The 27,212-nt window shown below is 45.8% G+C and overlaps 1 long non-coding RNA gene and 1 pseudogene across 5 annotated transcripts; both read right to left on the reverse strand.

The window, feature by feature from the left end:
* Nucleotides 1-3,103: 3,103 nt before the first annotated feature.
* LOC124675889 lies at nt 3,104-6,867 on the reverse strand. 5 transcript variants are annotated; one of them, XR_006993453.1, is made up of 5 exons: nt 6,041-6,867; nt 5,223-5,380; nt 4,396-4,660; nt 4,175-4,294; nt 3,104-3,576 (listed from the first exon to the last, which is right to left on the reverse strand). It is a non-coding gene; the product is annotated as an uncharacterized LOC124675889 (long non-coding RNA). The 5 variants fall into 5 exon arrangements; XR_006993456.1 differs by lacking the exon at nt 3,104-3,576 and adding an exon at nt 3,656-3,928; XR_006993454.1 differs by lacking the exon at nt 3,104-3,576 and adding an exon at nt 3,656-3,928 and having other exon boundaries at nt 4,089-4,294.
* A 1,070-nt stretch (nt 6,868-7,937) lies between these two features.
* Nucleotides 7,938-12,616, reverse strand: LOC124677974 (annotated as a pseudogene).
* Nucleotides 12,617-27,212: the final 14,596 nt, after the last annotated feature.

The following is a 27,212-nucleotide window of genomic DNA, read 5'->3' on the forward strand; positions in this document are numbered from 1 at the left end:
TTCCGTGTCAGATTCTTGAAAATGTTGGTGAAATAAATGGTGAATTGGTGAATCGTTTTTGAATCACAACAAATGTTGTGGGAATGACACTAATGTTCCCCGCCCGAGGTTAGTTGTGCGTATTAAGTCTTTTCTCAAATACTTGTGAACTAAAACTCGGCTTTATGCAAATAAAATGGCGAGCTTGAGCGCCCCTTACTAGAATTGTTAGCACTTACATTAGTATTGGGTTTGCGAGTACTTAAAGTACTCCCGGCTTTGTCCCCGGCTATTCAAATGGCCGTGAGTATGAAGATGAACAGAACAACTACCAAGGAGATGACCAGCGGGGACGCCTACGACAACTGAGGAGTCTTCCAACGTCAGCGTTGGGCCCGATGGACTAGGAGGAGTCCATTTGTCTTTACGCTTCCGCTATGAACTTGTGTTTGTTCGTTGATCAATAGATCAACTCATTTGTGTAATATGGATCATGTGATTCCAAGTTGTAAGACAATATGGTTTGTAATGAATGATGACTATGACATCCCGGGCCACCATACGCGACGTTTTGGCCGCTTTCGTCGGGCTAGGTGGCCTCAAAAACGAGAAAAAAAAAGTTTTGACATGCACCACGGAGGGACCCAAAATCGTCGGCCATGGTACACCAGCAACCACGGCGCGACTTCAACTTCGTCGGCCATGGCAACTTTTCTTGTAGTGTATTTCACTATCTCTTCGCCGAACTAGTGCACCTATACATCTGACAAGTGTATTAGGTGTGTTGGGGACACAAGAGACTTCTTGTATCGTAATTGCAGGGTTGTTTGAGAGGGATATCTTTGACCTCTTCCTCCCTGAGTTCGATAAACCTTGGGTGATTCACTTAAGGGAAACTTGCTGCTGTTCTACAAACCTCTGCTCTTGGAGGCCCAACACTGTCTACAGGAATAGAAGCGTGCGTAGACATCAGCCGCGCCGCGGAGGATCAAAGCCGGAGAGAAAGAAATCGAAGCCCCAGCAGAGGATGGAGGGGTGCACCATGCTGCACAACGACTACTTCGCAGATGAGGCAACACATGCTGACAATTTTCAGCGCCGGTATAGGATGAGCAAGGGTTTGTTCATGAATATCCTTCATGGCGTTCGTGAGTTCGACCCATACTTCAAGCTCAAGCACGATGTTGTAGGCATTGCCGGGTTCTCGTCGATTCAGAAGTGCACCGCCGCCATGAGAATGCTTGCATACGGAGCACCTGCTGATACACAGGACGACTACCTTCACATGAGTGAGTCTACTGCCATTGAGTGCATGTACAAGTTTTGCCGAGCTGTGCTAGGATAGTTTGGCAAATACCATTTGAGAGCCAACTGAAGAAGAGACTGCAAGGATCATGGCACAAAATGCTGCCAGCGAATTTCCTGGAATGCTTGGAAGCATCGATTGCATGCACTGGTCATGGAAGAACTGCCCGTTTGCCCGACGAGGTATATAAAAGGGCGTCATGGATATTGCAGTGAGCTGCTTGAAGCTGTGGCAAATTATGACCTGTGGATTTGGCATTCTTTTTTTACATGGCGGGATCACACAATGACATCAACGCGTTGCAGCAGTCTCCGATATTCAGCAAACTAGTGGAAGGGCATGCTCCACCATGCAACTATGAGATCAATGGCCACCAATATACCAAAGTCCATTATCTAGTCAATGGTATATATCCAAAATGGGCCACTTTTGTCAAAATAATCTCGGCTCCATCAGGTCAGAAGAAATTCCACTTTGCTTTGCAGCAGGAGGCTTGCAGGAAAGATGTCGAGCGGGCATTTGGTGTGCTTCAAGCTCAATTTGCAATTGTCCGGTACCCTGCTCTAAGCTGGCCTTACGACCAAATGTGGGAGGTGATGTAGGCTTGTGTGATCATGCACAACATGATCTCGAGGATGACCGCAAGAATCATGCCAGGACACATGTTGGACCCTATGAGTGTCAGGACCCTTTTGCGGAGGTTAATCATGAGTTGCCTGCAGATTTTGCTGAATTTCTTGCCATGCACGCAGAGATCCGTGACAACAATATTCACGAGCAACTTCAAGATGATCTCGTCGAGCATATGTGGAGGATCAAAGGATTATCAGCAAATGCCGCGACACCTTAATCTAGCCCATTTATTACATTTGTTTATTTTTATTATTGTTTGTTGTATTTTAATTTAAAACAATCTCGGTAAACATATTTTTTCTATGCTATATTTAATAAATAGTTGTGTTTTCAAAAACCCAAAAAAAAAGTTTGTGGATGGCATTTGGGGGGGGGCGCGGCTGGGGAGCGACGTTTCCCAAACGCGGTACGAACAAAACACACCCCCCAAACGCTCGAGCCGGCGTCGTTTGGGATGCTTTGGGGGACGCAACTGAAGATGCTCTAAACCAGTATTACTTTTTAGTTCCCTCCAGTTCATATTAATGATCTTAACTTTGTTTAGATTCGCATGCATCTAATCTAAAAACTTAACTAGATACATAGGAATCTAGACAAAGTTAAGTACATTAATATGGATGATCGGAGGGAGTACTAGATTTACCTTTCACTATCCCTCAATCCTTATCTACATGTAAAGGGACGAGTACATTCATGTCAGGCAATCCAGTAATGTAAAATGCCAGATTTTTTTAATTAGTGTTTCCGGTTCCATTAAGAACACACAGAAAGTTCAGAGATTCCTGGCCCTCATGATGACTTAATATGAAAAATGAGACACTCTGAATATTCTTTACATCATTATATGCCTGTAAACTACCACTTAGATGTCGCACTTGACAAGTTATCCTAGACTAAAATAAAGTGTACTAGTGGTTGGAGCGCCCCATGGGGAGCCTCCTCACTGATAAGGTGCTATCCAATCATATGACTTGGGACGCCTCCCTGCGATTGTTGTCCGATCAAATCCCGACACTCAATAACAAAGCAAGCATAAGGCAAGCTAGACTATATGCAAGATTAGCCATAGAGATAGAGGCATATACGATAACCTTAAGATTTAAGTGAATGAAACTCATTTCGATCTCCTTTAGGTTCACTGATTTATGGTGCCATGTTCATCCAAAACAGTTCTGGAAGGGTCATAGACAAATGGTAATCAACACTAAGTCCTTCAAAAAGACCTTACATGTTGGAGTGATCGTCGCAAAATTCACATCAAGCAACTAAGTAGAGACAGGGTGAAGATTAAAAAAAAACTGGTACAATGTCAGTGAGTTCCAACACTACATGAGACCAAGAATTATCAAACAATCCGCAAATGGCACAAAAAGACATCTTTTCACAAAATCATAAAATAAATAGTAATGCCAGACAATATTTTGTCGCCTTCTGGAAGCCAAGACGATGTAATAGGGTTAATCTTAGAGAGTGCCTTGCCCAAGAGTATTAAAAAGTAGGTTCCCTTCTTTTGATTGCCCATCAAATCCTCAAAAGAGGATGTGCCTGCCATTCTTCCGTTTCTCAGGAGAACAAGATTTCCAATCCTTGCCAGCAACATCCAAGAATGAAGGCGCCACAAAGCCGATTGCAAAAGTATTGAGTATTTACTTCGAAGGCTGAAATCCATTTGGCTCAGCATTATACAATGTATAGTTACCACAATTAAATGAGTTAAACATCTAGATCATAGCCATAATACATTGAAGGACTATTAATCAGGTTAAGTAGACAGAAAGATAGACTGGAATATAATACTTTGTTTTCATACACATATACTTTGGCAAATATTAAAATATCCTTATCAAGCCTGAGTAATAGTCCTTCAATGTATAGTCCTGAGTAATACTTCCGATGATAGCCCCAATTCTAACGGCTGTCATATGAAATGGCACTTCCATATTTTTCCCATACACTAACTGATTAAATGTTTTTTCGAGGTGACTGATTAAATGCTTAAAGATGAATTACCTGCAATTACTTTGTATTTAGCAACTTAACAATATTCTGTGTGGACTTTGTAAAATTTTCTCATGATCTCCATTTCGAGTCCGTGCTACTCTAGGGATAAAAGGGAACTTAGAGGCAGCTATATGAATTCATGATTTCAAAGGTATTAAATAGACAGTACCTACTAATGCATTCTTAGAGAAAACCAGAACTGATCTTCTATGGCTGCTAAATGACAAAAGTAAGCTACTGGCACTTGTTTTGTACCTAGTCAAATAGCCAATGCAGCAGCTTCTCCGAAATATTCAATATCATCTGCTTCATTTTGTAGCTTGCAAAGGATGACAAAATTATCACAGAACCTTCAGATATTTCTACTAAAGCTAGCTTCATATAAAAATACATCATTACTATTTAGTTATACCAACTATTTAGAGGCACGGCCTTGACAGAGATATAACCAATTGATCAAGTTATCACTTAATTACCTGACAGTGTGAACATGAGGTGAAGTTGTTCTCCGTTCCAGCACTCTTCTGTTTCAGCTGCAGCGGAAATTTAATGTAAAGGCTGGCACTACATCATTGATCAAAGTTTGCTCCAAGCATGATTTCAGTTCTTCTTGCATCTTGTAGTTCTTGAACTGGAGGCAGCTGACGTGTATCATGTTGAGTATATTTCAAGCTCAGCAACAAAGAGCGGATGATAGATGAGCATGATCAGCTTGATGAACCCGAAGTGACACTGATCCATCTATAAAAACATGATTTTTTCAGTAAGAAAATACAATACATAAGGACTGTACCTCTATCAGAAATATCGATGAAATCTAGCAGAAACAAATTATAGATAGCATTTAGGTCTAGCAAAAAAATGTATATTTGGGACAATCCAGATGACACCGAGTACGCAAAGAAGAGGGGCTTCATGCATCATAGCAAGTATTACTCTTTAGTCTCGGCAAGTGTTCCAACATCACAATACCTTAATTTACCAATGGACATGAGCCACCAATGAAGCAACATCAATATTTACAATGCAGTCATAGATTGCTTCTACTCGCACTCTCACAATAGTAGATGAAACCTTAATTGGAGAAAGGTCATAAAAGAAAAAAAACAATCAGGAAGTGCTTCTACCTCACCCACACTAATTCTGAAATATTCTGTAACGGAAAACTACACCAAGGAATAAGAATATCTTCACTACAACAAGGAATAAGAGTATCTTCAGAAATGATTAAAAACCATCTACATGTATGTCAATCATGCGTAGTGAGATAGCTGTGCACACAAGATTGAATGCCATAAATTACCTGATTGGAAAGAAGAATCTACTCGTTTATGTGAGAGCTCACAGTTGGAACGGACTAAAAGATTAAGAGGAAAACATAGCATCATCCTATTACCGGGTGATCAGTCTTTAATCAAGGTGTAATCATCAAGAGTAAGGAGGTAACAACAGCGGGAGTAGCTGAAAAAGTGAAATTAGAAAGATAAGCCAGATTTTCATAACGGATCGATTGTTAGCAAGGTTTAAAATAGCATGCTATTTCTTCGCTAATACCACGCAATAGCATATTTGGAGGGTCAACGCTAAATTTTAGTATTTTTGCTCGCTATGACGCTATTTGTGAAATAGCATGATATATTGTGCTAAAACTTCATAGCGGTAGCGCGCTATTTTTTCAAGCTAAGTTGCTTTCACTTTTCGGTGGTAATGAACTACAATATGTTGATTTCTCTTCTAGATTAGAATTTAATATCGCTAATGCTGATAATTTTTAATAAAGAATTTATACTATGTTGTTGCCTTGTGGAATACTGATGTTAGCCTTCTAAAAAATTGGAGATCTGTTTGTTGTATGTGGTTATATATGTATGGTTCAGTTATTTTTGGACTAAAATATCCAACCTTTTTAGCGAAATCCTTTATTTTTAGACTATATTTGATATTTTTTCAAAACGCTATTTAAAATATAGCACGCAATTAGCACGATATAGCGTCCATAGCGTTTGAAGAAGACCGACGCTATTTCATTTAGCACGCTATTTTAAACCCTGATTGTTAGTCATAGCAAATCCTCGCTACAGCTACAAGAAAATGAAGTGCCATGCGGTAAATGAGCAGTACCTCTAGTCTAATCTCAGTTCCTCTTCGAGAAGAGGAGAAGAGAGGCGGCAGCGGCTCCGCCCGTGATGGTCGGCCGCCACGCTCTGCGGTGCACGCATACAGGCACATCCCCTCCCCTTATCCACTGCCATTGCGTCGTCCTCCCCGTCTACATCAAACCTCTCCCCCGTCCCCCGGCGATGGCTTCTTCTTATCCTTTTCTTCTTTCCCCTTCCTACTCCTGTGGCGAATTCCGTCGAGCAGACCGCAAACCCGCGTGATTTGATCAAGCACTGAAGGAGGGGCTCGACGAGATGACAAGCACGACGCTAACGAACCTTCTGTCAGGCTCTAATTTGCCCAACGTCACCTTCCCCTCTCTTAATTTGAGTAGAAGGGAGGGAAGAGGTCGTTGCGCTGGAAGAAGCTACCGCGGCGTTCGTCGTCTGCTCCTCGCCAATGGACGGCGCACTCCTTCCTTTGTTCACGAATCCTAGTTGTGAGAGTGAGACAAAGGCGACGTTGGATCTGCGATGACGAAAACGGGAGAGAGATTAGCAACACGCCAACGCAGCACGACAACAGTGGTTACCTCTCTCCTAGGTGGTCACTTCCCGTCGCCGGCTAAGTCCTGTTCGATCAAACCACCAGCTCACCCACGTTTGCAAGGTCCAACTCCTTCTTGACCACCGCGTCCTCATAATCTCAGGTATGCGCATCATCTCCAATCCACGAACACGCACTCGTGGAGCAAATCGTCGCCGACGAGCTGAGCGACGCGGTCACCTACGAAAGTAGGCTAGAAAGAAACGAGGAACGAGAAGAGGAGGTGTGTGTGGCAAGGAAAATGGGACGGGCGTGGGGCTCTATGCATCTGCGACTGCGAGGACGGTCAGTCTGTACGCTGCAGCCTGCTCCACCCACCTCCCTGCCACAAATCGCACAATGTACAAAAAATCGCAACGCACCTAGACAATGACAGGTCGGTCCACAAGAAGCTATGGCCCATTGACAGTGCAAAGAGGGTGGAGGACTTGCGGTGTTGCTTAGATCAAGCAAATCAGCGTTGAGCAAACCAGCATGCGCCGGACGAATCAAGCAACGAGGCAAACTTCAGCGAACCAAAACGAGGAATGCGGCTATCGTGGAGCGCTATGAGATAAGGCAAAGGTATACGCACTTGCTTGTTCTCAATTTGCAGCTTCTCCTATTTGGCCGATTCGGCGTATTTGCCAAACGTGATTTGGAGAACACGACTAAAGATGTTTTTTACATCAGGATCCCTCCAGGGTGCACGATCAGTGCGCTCGAGTTCGAGTTCATGGGGGTTGGGAGAATGGGAGGAGAGGAGTGCGATATGCATTTGGCCCAAATCAGTCAGCGTGCGGCCACCGAGCGAAGGTAATTCAATTGAGATGGAGCGGTCCCGCAGTGAGCACCCTGGTTGCTTGCTCGATCGTGGTCAGCCACGATATGAATCATAAAATCTAGCTGCCCAAATATGCGAGCATTACAAAATCTCTCTTATCACTATTTCTAAAGCAGATAAAGAAAACCCACAAGTTCGCAAGCCGCGCATGCCAACAGTTGCCACTGAACATTTGCCACAGTGCACAGTTGCCGACGATTGGACTTTGCTTGCAGCAAAAGGCCAACTCCTAAAAAAGAAAATTCAAGGAAGTGCGCTGCTTGCATAGGCTTTGAAAATTCTGAAATAGACGACGCATATGATGCAACTGTTTGAAGATATCAATGCTTCTACACAAAAAGCTGAACCAGCAGGAACATTAATTACAGCTTCATTTGCCAGCAGGTAAATCTACCAACTGATAAGACTATCAGTTATCTTTGAGGTAGTACAATAAAGCAAAATTATACAGGAAACATGAGAAAAAAAAAGTATTGATTGGGGTACATGTCGTCCGGGGACACGGAAGAATGCCAATTACGGCACGCAGATTGAATCAGGGAGATACAAAACTACTGAGACCCAACAATGAAATCAACTCTGGAGCTCAGTTACATTCAAAACGGGGTTGTTTGAATTCATGGCAAGTTGGGCCCGCAAATCTTCAATGAAGGCATAGCGACCCTGTAGCTGAACTGTCTTGAGGCTTGGCAGATACGGTAGCCCAAAAAACAATCGACTGTTGTTTTGGGGCTGCAAACCAGAGTACTGCAGCAGCTCAAGCTTAGGGCTTGCTCCTTTTTCAAACTCCACAGATTTGAGGTCACCTAGGTGATCCATTCCCAGCACCTTCAGGCTTGGGAACGCATTCGGCTGGAAATTGAAACGGATCTCTTCACCTTTGAAGGATTCCTTCCATAGACACAGGATAGCAAGGCTGGGTATGCTCCCTAGGAGTTGTATGGCAGCAGCGTGCTCCAATATCCTGGAGCCCTGTAACTTCAGCTTCACAAGATTCCAGAGCTCTGGTATCCACTCAGGCAACTTGCTAAGGTTACCATGCAGCTTGAGGCTCTGCAATTTATTTGGAGGCGAGGAAAATGCACCAATGCATCCAGATAAACTTGTCTCGTCATCAGACTGCAAAGACAACGACTCGAGGCGACTGAGATTAGAAATGGCTGAACAAATGTTTAAATCATTTTTCTTGTTGATGCCAACTACACCCAACTTACGCAGCCCGGTGAGCCTTTTTATCTCATGTATAACAGCATCTTCCCGTGCGAGGTTCACTATACCCAGTGTGTCCAGAGCTTCCAATTTACTCACCCCTCTTGGCACCGTAACTCCACCAGCATGTAGGCCCATCATAACAGAAGGGACTGCAACGCAGCAAGCCAGAGTGCATGCATCACGCCGGTTGAAGCCATCAATGCCTGCAAGATGAGGTGCACAACATGCAGCACAGCACACCGGTCCTATAGCCAGAAGCCCGTCTTCTACATCTCCCGATTTGCTACCAGCAAGGAGATATTGCAACTTCTGAAGCTTAGTGACGGCTTTTGGCAGCATCACCAAGGATGTCCCGCTGACATCTAGTGTCTGGAGTTGCCTCAGGTTACCCAATGAATCTGGCAAGCGGAAAATTTCACCACATCCTCTTAGAGAAATGTAAATCAGATGAAGAAACTTCCCGATGTGCTGCAGGTGATGATTAAGTAGACCTGAAGTGCCTTCCAAGTCTAACACTCGTAGCAACTTCATCTGTTCAGAAATAAAATATGGCCGCCACTTTCCAAATACTGTTATTGACCTCACACGTGAGAGGTCCAATATTCTCTTGAACTCTCTTTGGTCTCTTTCCCAGTTGTCATCTATAGCAAGGTGACGCACTGTGCAATGATTGTTCAAGTTGCAGCCTTCCTCCAATCTGAAAACAAGATCTTCTTCCATTGACTTTGAGGTGCCTACTCCACGGATAAGATCATGGAGTCGGCATGAGTCAATTTCTTTTCTGGTAAAAGCTGATGGCATAGATGGTAGGATCATGCCCTTGTCTATCAGTTCAATGAAGTAGTTGTCTGCTATTTCTTCTGCAGACTTGCCACGCACCTCTTTTATGTAACCTTCTGCTATCCAACGCCGTACTAACAATCTCCGTTTAATTATATAATCTTCAGGAAATATGGACAAATACAAAAAACAACACTTGAGGTGATAGGGTAAACAATCATAGCTTCTTATAAAGATTTTTTTTGCTGTCTCAAGAATAGGATCCATGGACAACTCAGCACTGATATGCTCATTTAGTTTCATCCACTCCTCGCTGGTTTTTGGTTGCTTTGCCAAGAAGCCCCCTATGACGGCTATCGCTAAGGGAAGTCCATTGCACTTCTTCAGAATCAGATTTGTTGATTAGATCAACTCTGGATAATGCTCATCAATATCTACGATCAAGCCAAACACCTGAAATTGGTATAATTCAAGGTTTATAGATCTTCAGAAACTGAACTATGTACAAACTGTAATTACTCCATGAATATGAGATGGAACATGATTTTTCTACTCTTAGAGGTACCCATGGAATATTTAATTAATCGTATAAGTAGATCACGCCATTTTCTAAATCAAACAAATAAAATTGTCAGTACCATTTTTGTGAAGAGGGCTCGTGCATCTCTATATCCCAGACTTCGGAGATTGTATATGTTTTCCTCCTTCTTCGAACAATGTTTAGCAATATGCTCCATCCTTGTAGTCACTATGATCCTGCTTGATGTGTCTGTAGCAGGAAAATGTGGTATTATAATGTCCCATTCCGCAGTGGATACTATGTCATCAAAAACAATCAAGTATTTCATGTTTTCTAACTTTCTAGTCAAGTCAATGGCATCTTTATAACCAAATTGCAGAGCTACACTTCTGAGGAGCTCATCGACATTCAAAGGACGCATAGCGGCGACACAAGCACACTTTTGAAATTGGTCCGTTAGCCCTTGATTTTGGTACATAGCTCTGACCAGCATGGTTTTCCCAATGCCACCCATTCCCCACACACATATCACCTCAAGGTGTTGATTTTCATTTGTAATTAGGTTCATAATATCAGATTGTTCTCTTTCTCGCCCAACTAGCTGAGAATCCTTGAAAGTTGCTTTTAGCGTCCTTATCCGATTAAGGATCTTCCTGTCCTCAGAGATGTTGCTACCGGTACTGGCTGCATTTGAGCTAGACCCTGCTTCCATTGAGTTTATTCTATCTTCAGAATCCTAGAAATAAAGAAAAAAATGGTTAGCATCAGCACTTTTTTCCATGACACTATTAATCCTGTCATAAATCTTGCAAACAATAACTTCAATTCTTCGATGGTAGGAGTCAACACCAAGCTCCATAACCACAAAAAAATTATAATGCAGAAGATCAGATTCGTGAAATAATGAATGGATTAACGAAGCTCATTTGGCAGGGACTATAATGAATAGAAGCAAGTGCGTGGGAAGATATAAATTCACTACTAGGTGCACATCGCCACATCCATCGACTTATCATGTTTTCTCAATCAGGTTCAAGAAAAAATTGAATGCCTGCGGATATGTAAGGTATGAATACCAAATGTTGATGTGCCAAAATTTGGTCCGAACATTTATGATAAGTCCAATACAAAAATGGTAAGGGACTCAAAATAGGATTATATATAAAATTACCCCCCACAATAAGAAAGATATACAAAATACAAAACTTAAATGTAATTAACTAAATTGCCTTGAAATTTTTGAAATCTGAAATAGTTATCTTCCCATTATAATTTTGGAACGGTAATTAGGATAATCCTGTCATTGACGACTGAAAATCAATATGAGTTGTATATAGAATCATGGCTGACAGAATATATATGCTGTGATGAGTTGTGGATTAAGAACTTATTAGTCTAGCGATTAACAAGCAGCACATAGCGATTACCAGAACTAGGCAAGTGGAATATTTTATTAGCCGAACAATAGTAGGAAGCAAATGTTAGCTGATTTTCAGGACAATGAAAATTACCTGCTTGTAGAAAGCAAAAACATTTCGATCGGAAGACAAATGCTTCTGTTCTAGGGCTACGTTCTCTGCCCCTATGCATAAGCTTGCAACTTCAACTTGCTCGGTGGTCAGAATAATTCGGCTTCCTTTCTTGTTGTTTGGGAAGCATGATTTCATCCGATCCCACTCTTCAATGGTGTGCAGGTCATCAAACACAATTAGATAACTTTTCTTAGTCAGATATTTCTTGAAAGCATAAGCTAGATCATCTTCCTTCATCGTTCCCATACTGTGCAAAATTTGCGTCCGCAAAGTGTCATCTTCTTGTGTCCTCAACCTTTGTTGAAGAAAATTCACATAGAATTGCCTGATGATGATTTGCAGAAGCTCTACTATATTCAAAGGATGCATAACCCTGACCCTGGCATGACATTCAAACGTCATGTGGTTCTTCAATTGATCATAAGCCCCTTTGATAATGGATGCCTGCACTAGATTATCACTTGATCCCCACACTGCAACCACTGTGAGGGCCTTTTCTCCGTTCCTCATCAGTTTGGTGAGATCCATTATTGCTTTACCGTGCTGATCCAGTTTTGATCTGTCCTGCTGACCCATTACTCCCCTGCCCTGCTGCTGCTGCTGCCGCTGCATCGCATCACGCACTGCTTGCTCGATGGCAAACATTTCTGGACTGACGATGATAGGACGATCAGGCTCGGAGCTGGAATCCCCAACAAGGCGGTATCGTGACTTCCTCTGGGCCATGTCCTCCACTCTGCCTCGCAGCCCCTTCATCTCCTCCGCGATGCGGTGCTGCTCTAGCCGCGCGCGAGGAATGCCCCACCAAGATGGCTTCTCACTATGAACAACGAAGTCTTGGAGACAGTCCTCCACTTCGTAGGCAAGATCGCGGATGTACTTTACCCTGGATCTAGGTACCTTGTCCTTGTTCCGCTCATCATCCGCATCGCTCAGGAACGATTGCATCTCTGCTAGCTCGTCCGTGAGGAAAGGGAGGCCGCGCTGGATACCCTGCCTCGTTGCCACGTCCTGGTCGATGGCGGCCTTGGCGCCGCTTAGCAGGCAGTTCAGCACGGCCTTGCCGACACCAGCCACCGCCGCTTCCATGGCCGGCCCTCTGCTATGTGTGGGGTGAGAGTGGATCTGTGGTATTGCTTGCAAATGCTTGGGCGCAGATCCGGAAGCAAGTAATGACGGACTGTGGTTTTTTAGATAAAAGGCAGCTAGCCATCAAATCTAAGATAACAATGAAACAAAGGTAAAGCGGTCAAGGAAGGTCCCCAAAAGGAGATGGCGGCAGAGGAAGCGCCCACATCGAGCTTGTTTGAGCTTTTTTTGGCTTTTCACTAGAAAAAGCAGATGAAATGGATCAAACGGGTTGGGTTGGCTGCATGCTTTTCCAAAGCTACCCAGCAAAATCACATGCGAGCAAAAGCAGGTGCTTCCCGCGGCTTTCCCTCTTATGACCGAAACGGTATATTTTTATGACCCTATCGTTCACAGTATTTACGAAGAAATGCCACCAAGTAGCTACTCCCTCACTGAAACTACGCACGTGCAGCCAGAGCGAACAGTACATGTGTAGCCCACTATGCATGAGACAGACAATCACTGTGGCTAATTATTATGCTGCCCACTGCATGCAGCTGCTACACTACTACTCCTAATCGCCTCAGTTTTGAATCACTTACCTTGGAAAGTTAATGATTAACGCCACCATGTAGGAGAGACAAGATTAATCTGCCGCACAAATTTAAAGTACTAAATTTTGTCATGCATGCCGGAATAAATACATACATTCTGAAATCAGTGGAAAGAAAACCTATGTTTGGTGATCCATATTTTTTCTTTCCAGCGTGATTCATAGGAGACTTACTCCCTTCGGCCTTAAATAATTACTAGTAAATGTGCCCGTGCGTTGCGACGGAAGAAAAAAATTTATATCGCAAAAATACAAAAAGTTATTTTTCGTTGGTACAACGGTAACATCTCGTGAAACAAATCCAGCTTCGTCGCAGAGGCAAAGTCCACGGTTAGGTGCACCGCCACTACCTCCTTTGCTCGCCGCCTCACAGACAAATATAGAATTAGACATGCACATAATAAATCAGTCTCTTACAGTTACGTGCTCCAAATTAAGAACTGCATGCTTCATCAATCTAAACTTCAAGGTTCAGTCTACCGGGCGATTTACATCAACCAAATATAAGGAGATTTTAGCTCCAAAGAACGCACGATATTGGAGAGCCAAATATCTTCAGTACCCTACGAGCTAGTATGCCAAATACCTACAGATCAATGCAACTACCATGGTAGTATGCCAAATACCTACAGCTACAGATCACACATTTTCTGAAATGAGAGGTGAGCGGAGCTGGCACCAACCGCCCCATCTTCCTGAACCAACCCACTAACCCAGCCAGACGTAGATAAAAAACATAACCAATATCCAGCAGAATACAAACCCGATAGCACTCTGTTAGAAAAAATCGATCGCTTCCTCACTAACCTCGCGTCCCAAATCCAAACCAAGGAACGCCGTCGCACTCGGCAGGCTCCATGCGCGTCCGATCCCACCGCCGGCATGCTCCCCTACGCGTCCGCTCCCGCCGTGGTACGGATTCCGTTCGCGCTCAGCAGATTGGCGCCCCTGGCCTCGCCCTATCCCGCCTGGAGAAGCGCTGACCTCATCGCTGTGTGGCTACCCGACATGCCCGATGCGCCACAGGGACACCACACGTCCTTCAAAGGCTTAACAAACCGCATCGCTTAGTCCCGATGTGGAGCTTGCCGGCGCCCCTGCCGCCGGGCTGGCACGCCACCGCCGGAACTCTTGGGCGTGCGGCCGTCCAACCGGATGTGCATCCCGTTTCCCTCGTGTGGCTAGTCCTGACCTGTCCTGTGCGCGGCCTCCTCTTTTCCATCTGCGGCGACCATTAGCTGCGGCAGCGCGTTGCAACTCCGCCGCGTTCTAGTATTCGCTTTGGCGTCGCGATCGATTTGCTTCGCCCTAGCCAGCGACACAGGTGGTTTGAGTCGTTCTGCTTCAGTAGTGCACCAGAGCCCCTGTACCGCCAAAGGCATGGCTAGGCGCCCCCATATGCCCATGGATCCTCGGCGAGGCGTGGTGAGTGCCGCTTGCGGCGGCGTAGTGTCCGCGTCGAGCTGCGAGGAGGGGTTGGCCGCGGTAAGGCGTTTTCATCACGGTCGTCTGGTGCAAGAGGGGAGGCGGTGGCGCTAGGGCAGGGGCTCGTCCCCCGGCGGCGCTATGCTTGGGTGGGCCGCAGGCCGGTGCTGACCCCCACGGAGGAGCGCTGGAGCGGAGCGCTCGGCGGCGGGTAGCGTGGAAGGAGGGCGATAGGTACGTACAGGGATGAGGCGGCGAATCAAATCGACGGGGTCTAATTACTGCCGAGGCGACCCAATTAATCGATCGATCCTTTTTTTCTCGTCGCTCCTTCCCTCCCGCGCCTCCCACCCCTTCGTCACCGCTGGATTTGCCGTCCGTTTCGGCGGCTGATCTCTTCTGAGAGTCGACACCGTCGTCGCGGCTGGCACTCTCGCCGGTCGTTCCACCGCCGCCGCTTCGCCAGCGCGTCCTAGAACGCGGCGTCAAATCCGCCCCACCTCCGCGCACACAAGGTGCTCAACGACTTGCTAGGTAGGCGCGTTTGGCCGTTGTTCGTTGCCTCGTCTGCCGCGGAGCAATTTTAACCATTGATTTTGCTTCAGATATGGATAGCGACGACGAGATGCTTGCCCTACTGCTGGAGGACGAGGAAGCCTTCGACGACGACCTCCGAGAGCATTTGTTGATCATCGCGTCCCTCCAGGACATGCTTGACGCTAAGGCGGAGAAGAGGAAGAGGTCGCGCCACGGAGGATCTAGGCCGGGGAGAAAGAAGTCGAAGCCCCGACAGAGGATGGATGGGCATACCATGCTGCACAACGACTACTTCGCAGATGACGCAACACATGCCGACAATTTTCGCCGCCGGTATATGATGAGCAAGGGTCTATTCATGAATATCCTCCACGGCGTTTGAGAGTTTGACCCCTACTTCAAGCTCAAGCACGATGTTGTAGGCGTTGTCAGGTTCTCGTTGATTCAGAAGTGTACCACCACCATTGTCGTGGATATGACCACGACAGGTGCTACAGGGTGCAGCACTTCGTTGATGCGGGAGCAAGGAGACATAGCCATCTGCAGAGCGAGGTGCACAGGACGTAAGGTTTTACCCAGGTTCAGCCCCTATGAAGATTAAAAGGCCTACGTCCTACTAGATCTTATTACTCAGTGGAGAATTACAATGGGGGGCTTAGTCGGCGGCTACGCGGAGAGCAATGAGGGAGAGATTGGATCTCAGATGGTGTGTCATCTAGGGTTTAGCTCGGGGGTTTATATGGACACCCCCGATCTAGGGTTACATGAAGATAAGTCCGAATCATATCAGTTACTACAAATCCGGGATACGTTGCTCCGCGCCCAAGCAATCTCCATCTTCAGTCGCCTGGGCCTCCAGCCCAGTTGCCCCTCCGAGGGTTTTAGCCTAGTCGCCAGAACAATATTGGAGGGCGGATCTCTTTCCTTATCTCAGGCGAGTGAGGAGCTATAAAGGACCGATTAGCGAATTAGGGCTGCTCACTCCGTCGCATTTCTTCTCCTCTGTTTCTTTGTGCTCCACTGCTTGCAACCTCAATCCCTCCTGCGGCCAAGCTTCGACCATGTCAATGGCGGAAAAAGGATGGACCAAGTCCAAGGTGACCAAGGAGGCTCTCCTCCCGTACATCTCCGCCGGCATCATCCCCGAGATGAACCGCGAGAGGTGGAGGGTCCCGGCGGCGAACGAGACGGAGCCACTGCCGAGGATGGGAGAGTTCGTGATCTTCATGAGCTTCCTCGACCGCGGCTTCGCGGTCCCGACCTCCGACTTCCTGCGATAGCTCCTAGCCTTCTACAACATCAAGATCTCCGATCTTGGTCCACACAACGTCCAACAGATTTCACTGTTCGTGGCGCTGTGCGAGTGCTACTTGGGCTGTCCACCCTACTTCCCGTTGTGGGTTTCAATCTTCCATGGGTGGGCAGCTCGGGCGAGCAAGAGCGACTAGTCGCTCATCCCCAACAGCGGGATCACTTCCCAGGTGAAGTCTGGGGAGGCCTTCATCGACATGGCGCTCCCGAAGATGGTGCAAGCTGCGACTGGTTGAACACACCCCGGTGGGCGGCGTCGCCATTCCCCAATACACGACCGAGCCGAGCGTGCCTCGGCACCTGAACGTGCGGTCGCTGCCGCGCGAGCAGGAGGAGGTGGTGAAGGAGATGCGGTTGGCCATCCAGACGCTGAAGAACGCAGGGCTGGCCGCCGCCAATGTGTACAATTGCTGGCTCACCCGGTGCATAATCCCTCTTCGGAGCAGGGGGCACTACATGTGGGAGTATCGGGAGCAGAACGACTACACCCGCTCCACGGCGGCCGAGTGGACCGAGGCCGTGTACCGGAAGGAGCTCGCCAAGATCACCACGACCACATCACCGCGTTCGACGCCGAGCTGAGGCCCTTCTCAGATGACAACCCAACGCCTGCGGTATGTGACGACTCCCTTTCTCTTTGTGTTGAGTAGATGAGCCCTTTTATGCTATTAGCTTATTCTCTTGGCTCCAATGCAGCGGTGGCAGAAGATCGCCAATCACCTCCCCCCACTTGCCGGGAAGGAGCCCCCGGAGATGATCGAGGGCGAGGAGGTTGACGAGGATGAGGAGGAGGACGACGGAGAACGCACGGGAGTTGGACTCCGAGACTCTCAGCCAAGACTTCATGCGCCGCGCCCGTGGCTCGAAGAGGGGGACGACTTCCTCGTCGCAGACCCCTCTGGAGGAAGATGCGGCGGCGGAGGAGGAGGAGACGACCTCCCCGCCGGAAGGGCGGGAACCCGCCGGGTGGCCCGATGAACCGCGACCCAAGCGACTGTGCCAAACCGTCCTAGAGGGTGGGACGGTACTCCAGTGTCCACTCAAAGCTGCGCTTGAGGCCAGGGAGCGGGTCGGCCCTGGCGTGAAGACGCTCCCGACGGTGAAGTAAATGGCGCTCGCGCTCCTTGGCCTAACTGTTCTTAAAGGAAGATTTGGGGATTGACCATCGTGTTTTGCAGGGCTAGACAAAAGATTCTGAAGAAAACCACCCCCGCACGCGGGGCGGCGACGAAGGCGGCCGAAGCCAAGAAAGCCGCCGAAGCGACCGAGGCGAGAAGGGCCGCCAAGGTGAAGAGGATGGCGAGCGAGTCTGCCGATGCAGCCGCGTCGCAGGCGGATGTTGCGGCCACGATGAGGACCACCAGTGCCAAAGCTGCCGAGAAGGCAGCGGCGGCCGAAGCTGAGGAGGTGGCCAGGGTGAGCAAGGATGCGGTCGCAAAAAACGGCCGCCGAGCCTGACGCGGGGAAGGGCCTGGGGGGCGAGTCCCCAGTCGCTCCCCCTTTGGTGCCCAAGGGGCGAGTCGTCTCCAAGGAGAGTGGAGCGGCCATGGCGTCGTCGAAGGAGCGGCGAACAAAGGCGGCAAGGGACCCCGCTTGTCATGAAGATACTCTCGTGCAAGAGGGGGAAACAGCGTCGATGGAGGCGGTGGTGCACGCTGCTTGTCCCGAAGAGGGGGAAGAGTTGCGCACCTCCCACCAGCTGCCACTCGCCTCCCTGTCATTTGCTGAGATGCACAAGGCTCTTGGTGACCTCCACGTGGTGAGTAGTGTAGTTGAGTAGTGCGGTCTCCCCCAGTCCCCGAGGGTCAACTCGGGCTGAAGGGGCGAGTCGAGTCTCTCGGTATTTTGGGACCAGACGATTGATATTGTTATCTTGTTTTTGTCTTTGCAGGCCGAAGTGAAGCATCTGACCACTTTGGTGGAGGATGCCACGAAGAAGAATCACGCCCTCATCGCCGCCGGCAGTAAGTTTCCCGAAACTTTGCCTACACTCTTTGTTTTGCCGATTGGGTTGTTCCTCATAATTGTGTTCTTGTAGAAGAGGCGCGTGAAAAGGCGCTTGCCGAAGCCCGGGCCGGCTACGTGAAGGAGTCGTTGTTCAGGGAGGCCGAGTTCCGGGCCACTCAGGCAGAGGCTGCAGCGAAGCGTGCGAAGTCGGAGGTTGCTGATCTTAACCAAGTCGAGAACAAGGGCAAGGAGCTGGAGGATGTCATCGCCGACCACCAGGGCAAGCTTACCGCAGCGATGCAGGAGAGGGACGTGGCGCGTACGGTGACCACAGCGGCGCAGAAGCAGCTCGCCGCGTGGAAGAAGAAGCACGCCGAAGAGCTTGCTGCGGAGAAGGAGGCCTCTGCTTTGACCATCTTGGCGGTGCAGAAGGAGAAGACCACCTTCGAAGCGTTCGTACGGGAAATGTCTCGGCAACTCCTTGGTAAGTATCCAGGCCTTCTCGGTTTGTTTTGTTGTTGTCGAATTCGCTGAAGCGGCCAGTCCCCAAGCGAGACGAGGTCGCTTGGGTGACCAGTCCTCGAGCGTGGCGAGCTCGCTTGGGTGTCCAGTCCCCGAGCGTGGCGAGCCCGCTTGGGTACCTAGTCCCCGAGCGTGGCGCCAAGACCAAGCCAGATTCTTGCCCTAGTAATCTCACGTCCGTCTCACCCACTTCTCGCCAAGATTCACGCCCAGTAACAGTCGACATCGCCGTTTGAATCCCATCCACTGCCGCCAGTGAAACGACAAGCCTCGCCGGTCGCTATAAAAACCTCCACGAAGCTTGCCGTGAAGCCTAATCCTCCTCCACCCCTCCATCTCTCATAACCTTCCACAACACCTCGCCGGTGTTGTCAAGAACTCGACGATGGAGGCCACCCCAAGCTCCAGGGAGTAGCCGAGGAGAAGCGCCTGGCGCCGTAGATCATCTGGGAGGAAGGAATCGAGCCGAAGTTTCCTCAAGCCAACGAATTTCATCGGTTGCTGTCACTGTTCATCGCCGGAATCAGGGAATCTGAGCATGCTCCCGACCATCCCTGCCTTCATCGACCACACCCACCAACATCCTCAAGGTGAGCACTGATACGCGTACAGCGCGCGTCCGTTGGGAACCCCAAGAGGAAGGTGTGATGCGTACGGCGGCAAGTTTTCCCTCAGAAAGAAACCAAGGTTTATCGAACCAGGAGGAGCCAAGAAGCACGTTGAAGGTTGATGGCGGCGGGATGTAGTGCGGCGCAACACCAGAGATTCCGGCGCCAACGTGGAACCTGCACAACACAACCAAAGTACTTTGCCCCAACGAAACAGTGATGACAATGCACATACATGATATAATGAGTATTGTGAGATTTAATTGGGCATTACGACAAAGTACATAGACCGCTATCCAGCATGCATCTATGCCTAAAAAGTCCACCTTCAGGTTATCATCCGAACCCCTTCCAGTATTAAGTTGCAAAACAACAGACAATTGCATTAAGTATGGTGCGTAATGTAATCAATAACTACATCCTCGGACATAGCATCAATGTTTTATCCCTAGTGGCAACAGCACATCCACAACCTTAGAACTTTCCGTCACTCGTCCCAGATTTAATGGAGGCATGAACCCACTATCGAGCATAAATACTCCCTCTTGGAGTTAAGAGTAAAAACTTGGCCAGAGCCTCTACTAATAACGGAGAGCATGCAAGATCATAAACAACACATAGGTAATAGATTGATAATCAACATAACATAGTATTCTCTATCCATCGGATCCCGACAAACACAACATATAGAATTACAGATAGATGATCTTGATCATGTTAGGCAGCTCACAAGATCCGACAATGAAGCACATGCGGAGAAGACAACCATCTAGCTAGGGGTGAACTACTCACTCATCACTCCGGAGGCGACCATGGCGGTGAAGAGTCCTCCGGGAGATGATTCCCCTCTCCGGCAGGGTGCCGGAGGCGATCTCCAGAATCCCCCGAGATGGGATTGGCGGCGGCGGCGTCTCACAAGGTTTTCCGTATCGTGGCTCTCGGTATCGGGGGTTTCGCGACGAAGGCTTTAAGTAGGCGGAAGGGCAACGCGGGGGGCCACACGAGGGCCCCACACACCAGGGCCGCGCGGCCAAGGGCCAGGCCGCGCCGCCCTGTTATGGCGGCGCCTCGTGGCCCCACTTCCTTCCCCTTCGGTCTTCCGGAAGCTTCGTGCAAAAATAGGACCCCGGGCGTTGATTTCGTCCAATTCCGAGAATATTTCCTTTGTAGGATTTCTGAAACCAAAAACAGCAGAAAACAACAACCGGCTCTTCGGCATCTCGTTAATAGGTTAGTGCCGGAAAATGCATAAATACGACATATAATGTGTATAAAACATGTAGATATCATCAATAATGTGGCATGGAACATAAGAAATTATCGATACGTTGGAGACGTATCAGCATCCCCAAGCTTAGTTCCTGCTCGTCCCGAGCAGGTAAACGATAACAAAGATAATTTCTGGAGTGACATGCCATCATAACCTTGATCATACTATTGTAAGCATATGTATTGAATGCAGCGATCAAAACAATGGTAATGACATGAGTAAACAACTAAATCATAAAGCAAAGACTTTTCATGAATAGCACTTTCAAGACAAGCATCAATAAGTCTTGCATAAGAGTTAACTCATAAAGCAATAAATTCATAGTAAAGGTATTGAAGCAACACAAAGGAAGATTAAGTTTCAGCGGTTGCTTTCAACTTGTAACATGTATATCTCATGGATATTGTCAACATAGAGTAATATAACAAGTGCAATATGCAAGTATGTAGGAATCAATGCACAGTTCACACAAGTGTTTGCTTCTTGAGGTGGAGAGAGATAGGTGAACTGACTCAACATAAAAGTAAAAGAAAGGCCCTTCACAGAGGGAAGCATTGATTGCTATATTTGTGCTAGAGCTTTGATTTTGAAAACATGAAACAATTTTGTCAACGGTAGTAATAAAGCATATGTATTATGTAAATTATATCTTACAAGTTGCAAGCCTCGTGCATAGTATACTAATAGTGCCCGCACCTTGTCCTAATTAGCTTGGATTACCGGGATCATCGCAATACACATGTTTTAACCAAGTGTCACAAAGGGGTACCTCCATGCCGCCTGTACAAAGGTCTAAGGAGAAAGCTCGCATTTGGATTTCTCGCTTTTGATCATTCTGAACTTAGACATCCATACCGGGACAACATAGACAACAGATAATGGACTCCTCTTTAATGCATAAGCATGTAGCAACAATTAATGTTCTCATATGAGATTGAGGATATATGTCCAAAACTGAAACTTCCACCATGATTCATGGCTTTAGTTAGCGGCCCAATGTTCTTCTCTAACAATATGCATGCTCTAACCAATAAATGAGTGGTAAATCTCCCTTAATTCAGACAAGACGGACATGTATAGCAACTCACATGATATTCAACAAAGAGTAGTTGATGGCGTCCCCAGGAACATGGTTATCGCACAACAAGCAACTTAATAAGAGATAAAGTGCATAAGTACATATTCAATACCACAATAGTTTTTAAGCTATTTGTCCCATGAGCTATATATTGCAAAGGTAAAGGATAGAAATTTTAAAGGTAGCACTCAAGCAATTTACTTTGGAATGGCGGAGAAATACCATGTAGTAAGTAGGTATGGTGGACACAAATGGCATAGTGGTTGGCTCAAGGATTTTGGATGCATGAGAAGTATTCCCTCTCGATACAAGGTTTAGGCTAGCAAGGTTATTTGAAACAAACACAAGGATGAACCGGTGCAGCAAAACTCACATAAAAGACATATTGTAAACATTATAAGACTCTACACCGTCTTCCTTGTTGTTCAAACTCAATACTAGAAGTTATCTAGACTTTAGAGAGACCAAATATGCAAACCAAATTTAGCAAGCTCTAGGTGTTTCTTCATTAATAGGTTCAAAGTATATGATGCAAGAGCTTAAACATGAGCACAACAATTGCCAAGTATCAAATTATTCAAGACATTTTTAGAATTACTACATGTAGCATTTCCTAATTCCAACCATATAACAATTTAACGAAGAAGATTCAACCTTCGCCATGAATACTATTTGTCCATATGCAACAGCGGAGCGTGTCTCTCTCCCACACAGTGAATGCTAGGATCCATTTTATTCAAACAAAAATAAAAACAAAAACAAACCGACGCTCCAAGCAAAGCACATAAGATGTGATGGAATAAAAATATAGTTTCAGGGGAGGAACCTGATAATGTTGTCGATGAAGAAGGGGATGCCTTGGGCATCGCCAAGCTTAGACGCTTGAGTCTTCTTAGAATATGCAGGGGTGAACCACCGGGGCATCCCCAAGCTTAGAGCTTTCACTCTCCTTCATCATATTGCATCATTTCCCTCTCTTGATCTTTGAAAACTTCCTCCACACCAAACTCGAAACAACTCATGAGAGGGTTAGTGCACAATAAAAATTAACATGTTCAGAGGTGACATAATCATTCTTAACACTTCTGGACATTGCATAAAGCTACTGGACATTAATGAAACAAAGAAATTCATCCACCATAGCAAAAGAGGCAATGCGAAATAAAAGGCAGAATCTGTCAAAACAGAACAGTCCGTAAAGATGGATTTTATCGAGGCACCAGACTTGCTCAAATGAAAATGCCCAAATTTAATGAAAGTTGCGTACATATCTGAGGATCACGCACGTAAATTGGCATATTTTTATGAGCTACCTACAGAGAGGCAGCTCGAAATTCGTGACAGCAAAGAAATCTGTTTCTGCGCAGTAATCCAAATCTAGTATGAACCTTACTATCAAAGACTTTACTTGGCACAACTAAGCACAAAACTAAGATAAGAAGAGGTTGCTACAGTAGTAAACAACTTCCAAGACTCAAATAAAAAATAAAAAATACTGTAGTAAAAACATGGGTTGTCTCGCATAAGCGCTTTTCTTTAACGCCTTTCAGCTAGGCGCAGAAAGTGTATATCAAGTATTATCAAGAGATGCAGTATCAACATTACCTTGGGCTTTACCCTTACCTTTCTTGTTCTTTTTCTTACTCTTTGATTTAGGGAATATATGTCTACCCCCCGGTGTAGAGGTGAATTTTAGGGTGCCTTGTCCCATGTCTATGACTGCTCCCAATAGTTTCAGCAGGGATCTTCCGAGTGTGATTTATCCTGTTCCTGCACATTCAATAACAAGATAATCAATGGATATTGTTCTCCCAAGAATGGTTGTATGCACACCCGCAGCTATTTCTTTAGGAATTATAACAGAGTTATCAATAAGAGTTATTCCTTCTCCCCTTCAACAAATCCCCAAAGTTTCAAAGATTCATGAATACTCTTAGGCATTAGGCAAAATTCAGACATAATATCACAATTAGCATGAAGAGTTTGGTCACCGATAGCAATTTTAATAGTAGGATCCCATAATGAAGGTTCAGAGTTCACTAAAACTTGATCAAGACAGTTACGAACATATCCATAATTTTCATTCAAGCGAGATGCATTTGTCTCAAGAGTGTTTAATCTATTATAAATGCTAATAAGGGCTGAATCAAAGTTATTAGCTGAATCATGTGATGCAACCAACTTCTTTATGGCATTAAAAGCTTGATCCCCATTGCAATGAAGGAAATCTCCTCCCACTACAGGCATCCAAGGCATATCTATAGCGAATCATAAGACCAAAATAAAAATTACTAAGGAGCAAACTTAGAGTCATTTGAGGTTCAGTTTTACGGTAAGAAGTAAAAATTCTGGACCAAGCATCTTTAAAACTCTCCTCATCCCCTTGTTTAAAAGTGAAGACTAATTCCTCAGGTGAAGAAGTAACAGGTGCAGAGCTAGACATGGTAACAAAAGTAAAATACAAGTAACTAATTTTTTTGGGTTTTTGATATAGAGTGCAAGACAGTAAATAAAGTAAAGCTAGCAACTAATTTTTTTGTGTTTTGATATAATGCAGCAAACAAGAAAGTAAATAAAATAAAGCAAGACAAAAACAAAGTAAAGAGATTGGATTGTGGAGACTCCCCTTGCAGCGTGTCTTGATCTCCCGGCAACGGCGCCGGAAAAGAGCTTGATACGCGTACAACACGCGTCCGTTGGGATCCCCAAGAGGAAGGTGTGATGCGTACGGCGGCAAGTTTTCCCTCGGAAAGAAACCAAGGTTTATCGAACCGGGAGGAGCCAAGAAGCACGTTGAAGGTTGATGGCGGCGGGATGTAGTGCGGCGCAACACCGGAGATTCCGGCGCCAACGTGGAACCCGCACAACACAACCAAAGTAGTTTGCCCCAACGAAACAGATGAGGTTGTCAATCTCACCGGCTTGTCTGTAACAAATGATTAGATGTATAGTGTGGATGATGATTGTTTGCAGAGAACAAGAAAGAACAATAGCAGCAGATTTGTATTTCAGATGTAAAGAATGGACCGGGGTCCACAGTTCACTAGAGGTGTCTCTCCCATAAGATAAATAGCATGTTGGGTGAACAAATAACAGTCGGGCAATTGACAAATAGAGAGAGCATGACAATGCACATACATGATATAATGAGTATTGTGAGATTTAATTGGGCATTACGACAAAGTACATAGACCGCTATCCAGCATGCATCTATGCCTAAAAAGTCCACCTTCAGAGTTATCATCCGAACCCCTTCCAGTATTAAGTTGCAAAACAACGAGACAATTGCATTAAGTATGGTGCGTAATGTAATCAATAACTACATCCTCGGACATAGCATCAATGTTTTATCCCTAGTGGAAACAGCACATCCACAACCTTAGAACTTTCCGTCACTCGTCCCGCATTTAATGGAGGCATGAACCCACTATCGAGCATAAATACTCCCTCTTGGAGTTAAGAGTAAAAACTTGGCCGAGCCTCTACTAATAACGGAGAGCATGCAAGATCATAAACAACACATAGGTAATAGATTGATAATCAACATAACATAGTATTCTCTATCCATCGGATCCCGACAAACACAACATATAGAATTACGGATAGATGATCTTGATCATGTTAGGCAGCTCACAAGATCCGACAATGAAGCACATGAGGAGAAGACAACCATCTAGCTACTGCTATGGACCCATAGTCCAGGGGTGAACTACTCACTCATCACTCCGGAGGCGACCATGGCGGTGAAGAGTCCTCCGGAAGATGATTCCCCTCTCCGGCAAGGTGCCGGAGGCGATCTCCAGAATCCCCCGAGATGGGATTGGCGGCGGCGGCGTCTCGATAGGTTTTCCGTATCGTGGCTCTCGGTACTGGGGGTTTCGCGACGAAGGCTTTAAGTAGGCGGAAGGGCAACGCGGGGGGCCACACGAGGGCCCCACACACCAGGGCCGCGCGGCCAAGGGCCAGGCCGCGCCGCCCTGTTATGGCGGCGCCTCGTGGCCCCACTTCCTTCCCCTTCGGTCTTCTGGAAGCTTCGTGCAAAAATAGGACCCTGGGCGTTGATTTCGTCCAATTCCGAGAATATTTCCTTTGTAGGATTTCTGAAACCAAAAACAGCAGAAAACGACAGAATCGGCTCTTCGGCATCTCGTTAATAGGTTAGTGCCGGAAAATGCATAAATACGACATATAATGTGTATAAAACATGTAGATATCATCAATAATGTGGCATGGAACATAAGAAATTATCGATACGTCGGAGACGTATCAAGCACACGCATCGATGGAGCCTTTAATCGCATCTTAGCATGCCCTGTAGCTCGAGTTTGATTATTCGCTAGAGTGCACCGCCGTAGCACATGGTTGCTGGTGATGCTCCGGTGAGTGTTTGGAGGATCCGTCACCACCATCGTTCTCAGTAGATCAAGGGGATCCGGAATAACCTATCCGTGCATCCTAGGGGGCCCTAAATCGGCGGCGCCACCGTGTACTACCTGCCGGCGTTTAAACGTTGGTGATGTCAACGTGGCAGGTGGGGTCCCTGAGCTTTGCCAGCGTGGCAATTGACCCAGTCAATTGACCCAATGGTCAGTGTCTGCGAGTAAAAATGAATCGGTACAATTAGTATTTCTATTTAATTCAAAATCCAGTAAAATACTGAAACTTTGCCAAAATTTAAAAAATTCATTTCAACTCAGAAAAATGCAAATAAAATATCAAAATGCTCAAAAAACTCTATCCAATAAAAATATAATATGAAAACGTTTGTGAAAATAAAAATTTAACTATTTTAACCTTTATTAATTATGCCTTTTCTTTTATCATAAATTCAATTAAAATTCAATAATTAGGAAAACTTTCTAAAATAAATAAAAACCATTAAGTAAATAAAGAAAACAATAAAACTAATTTTCTTTTATCATTATCTTAGTAAATCCTTATTAGAGGGATTTAAACCCTAAATGGTATTTATCTTAATTATTAATCTTATGAAAATAATAAAATGCTAAGTCTATGATTATTTTTATTTCAAAGTTATTAACTTCAAATTCATCATCAAGTTATTAACTTAAGAACTACATCACAAATAAGAAACCCTAATTCCATATTGAATAAAACTATAATCTTATCATTTCATGTGAGAACCCTAAAACTCTAAATCCTATTAAGTAACCTAGCTCCATAATTGCATGTAAAAGCTACAACCCTAGGAAAGCATGAAATATATTCTTACTACCTTAATAGTCAATATATATACATAATTAACAACTAAGTACATGTCCTTGTTCTCATAAAATAATAGAAGCTTTACTACTAATAAGTTGGTATTTCATGTACT

The sequence above is a fragment of the Lolium rigidum genome, chromosome 7 (genome assembly GCF_022539505.1).
Source record: "Lolium rigidum isolate FL_2022 chromosome 7, APGP_CSIRO_Lrig_0.1, whole genome shotgun sequence".
NCBI classification, from domain to species: Eukaryota; Viridiplantae; Streptophyta; class Magnoliopsida; order Poales; family Poaceae; genus Lolium; species Lolium rigidum.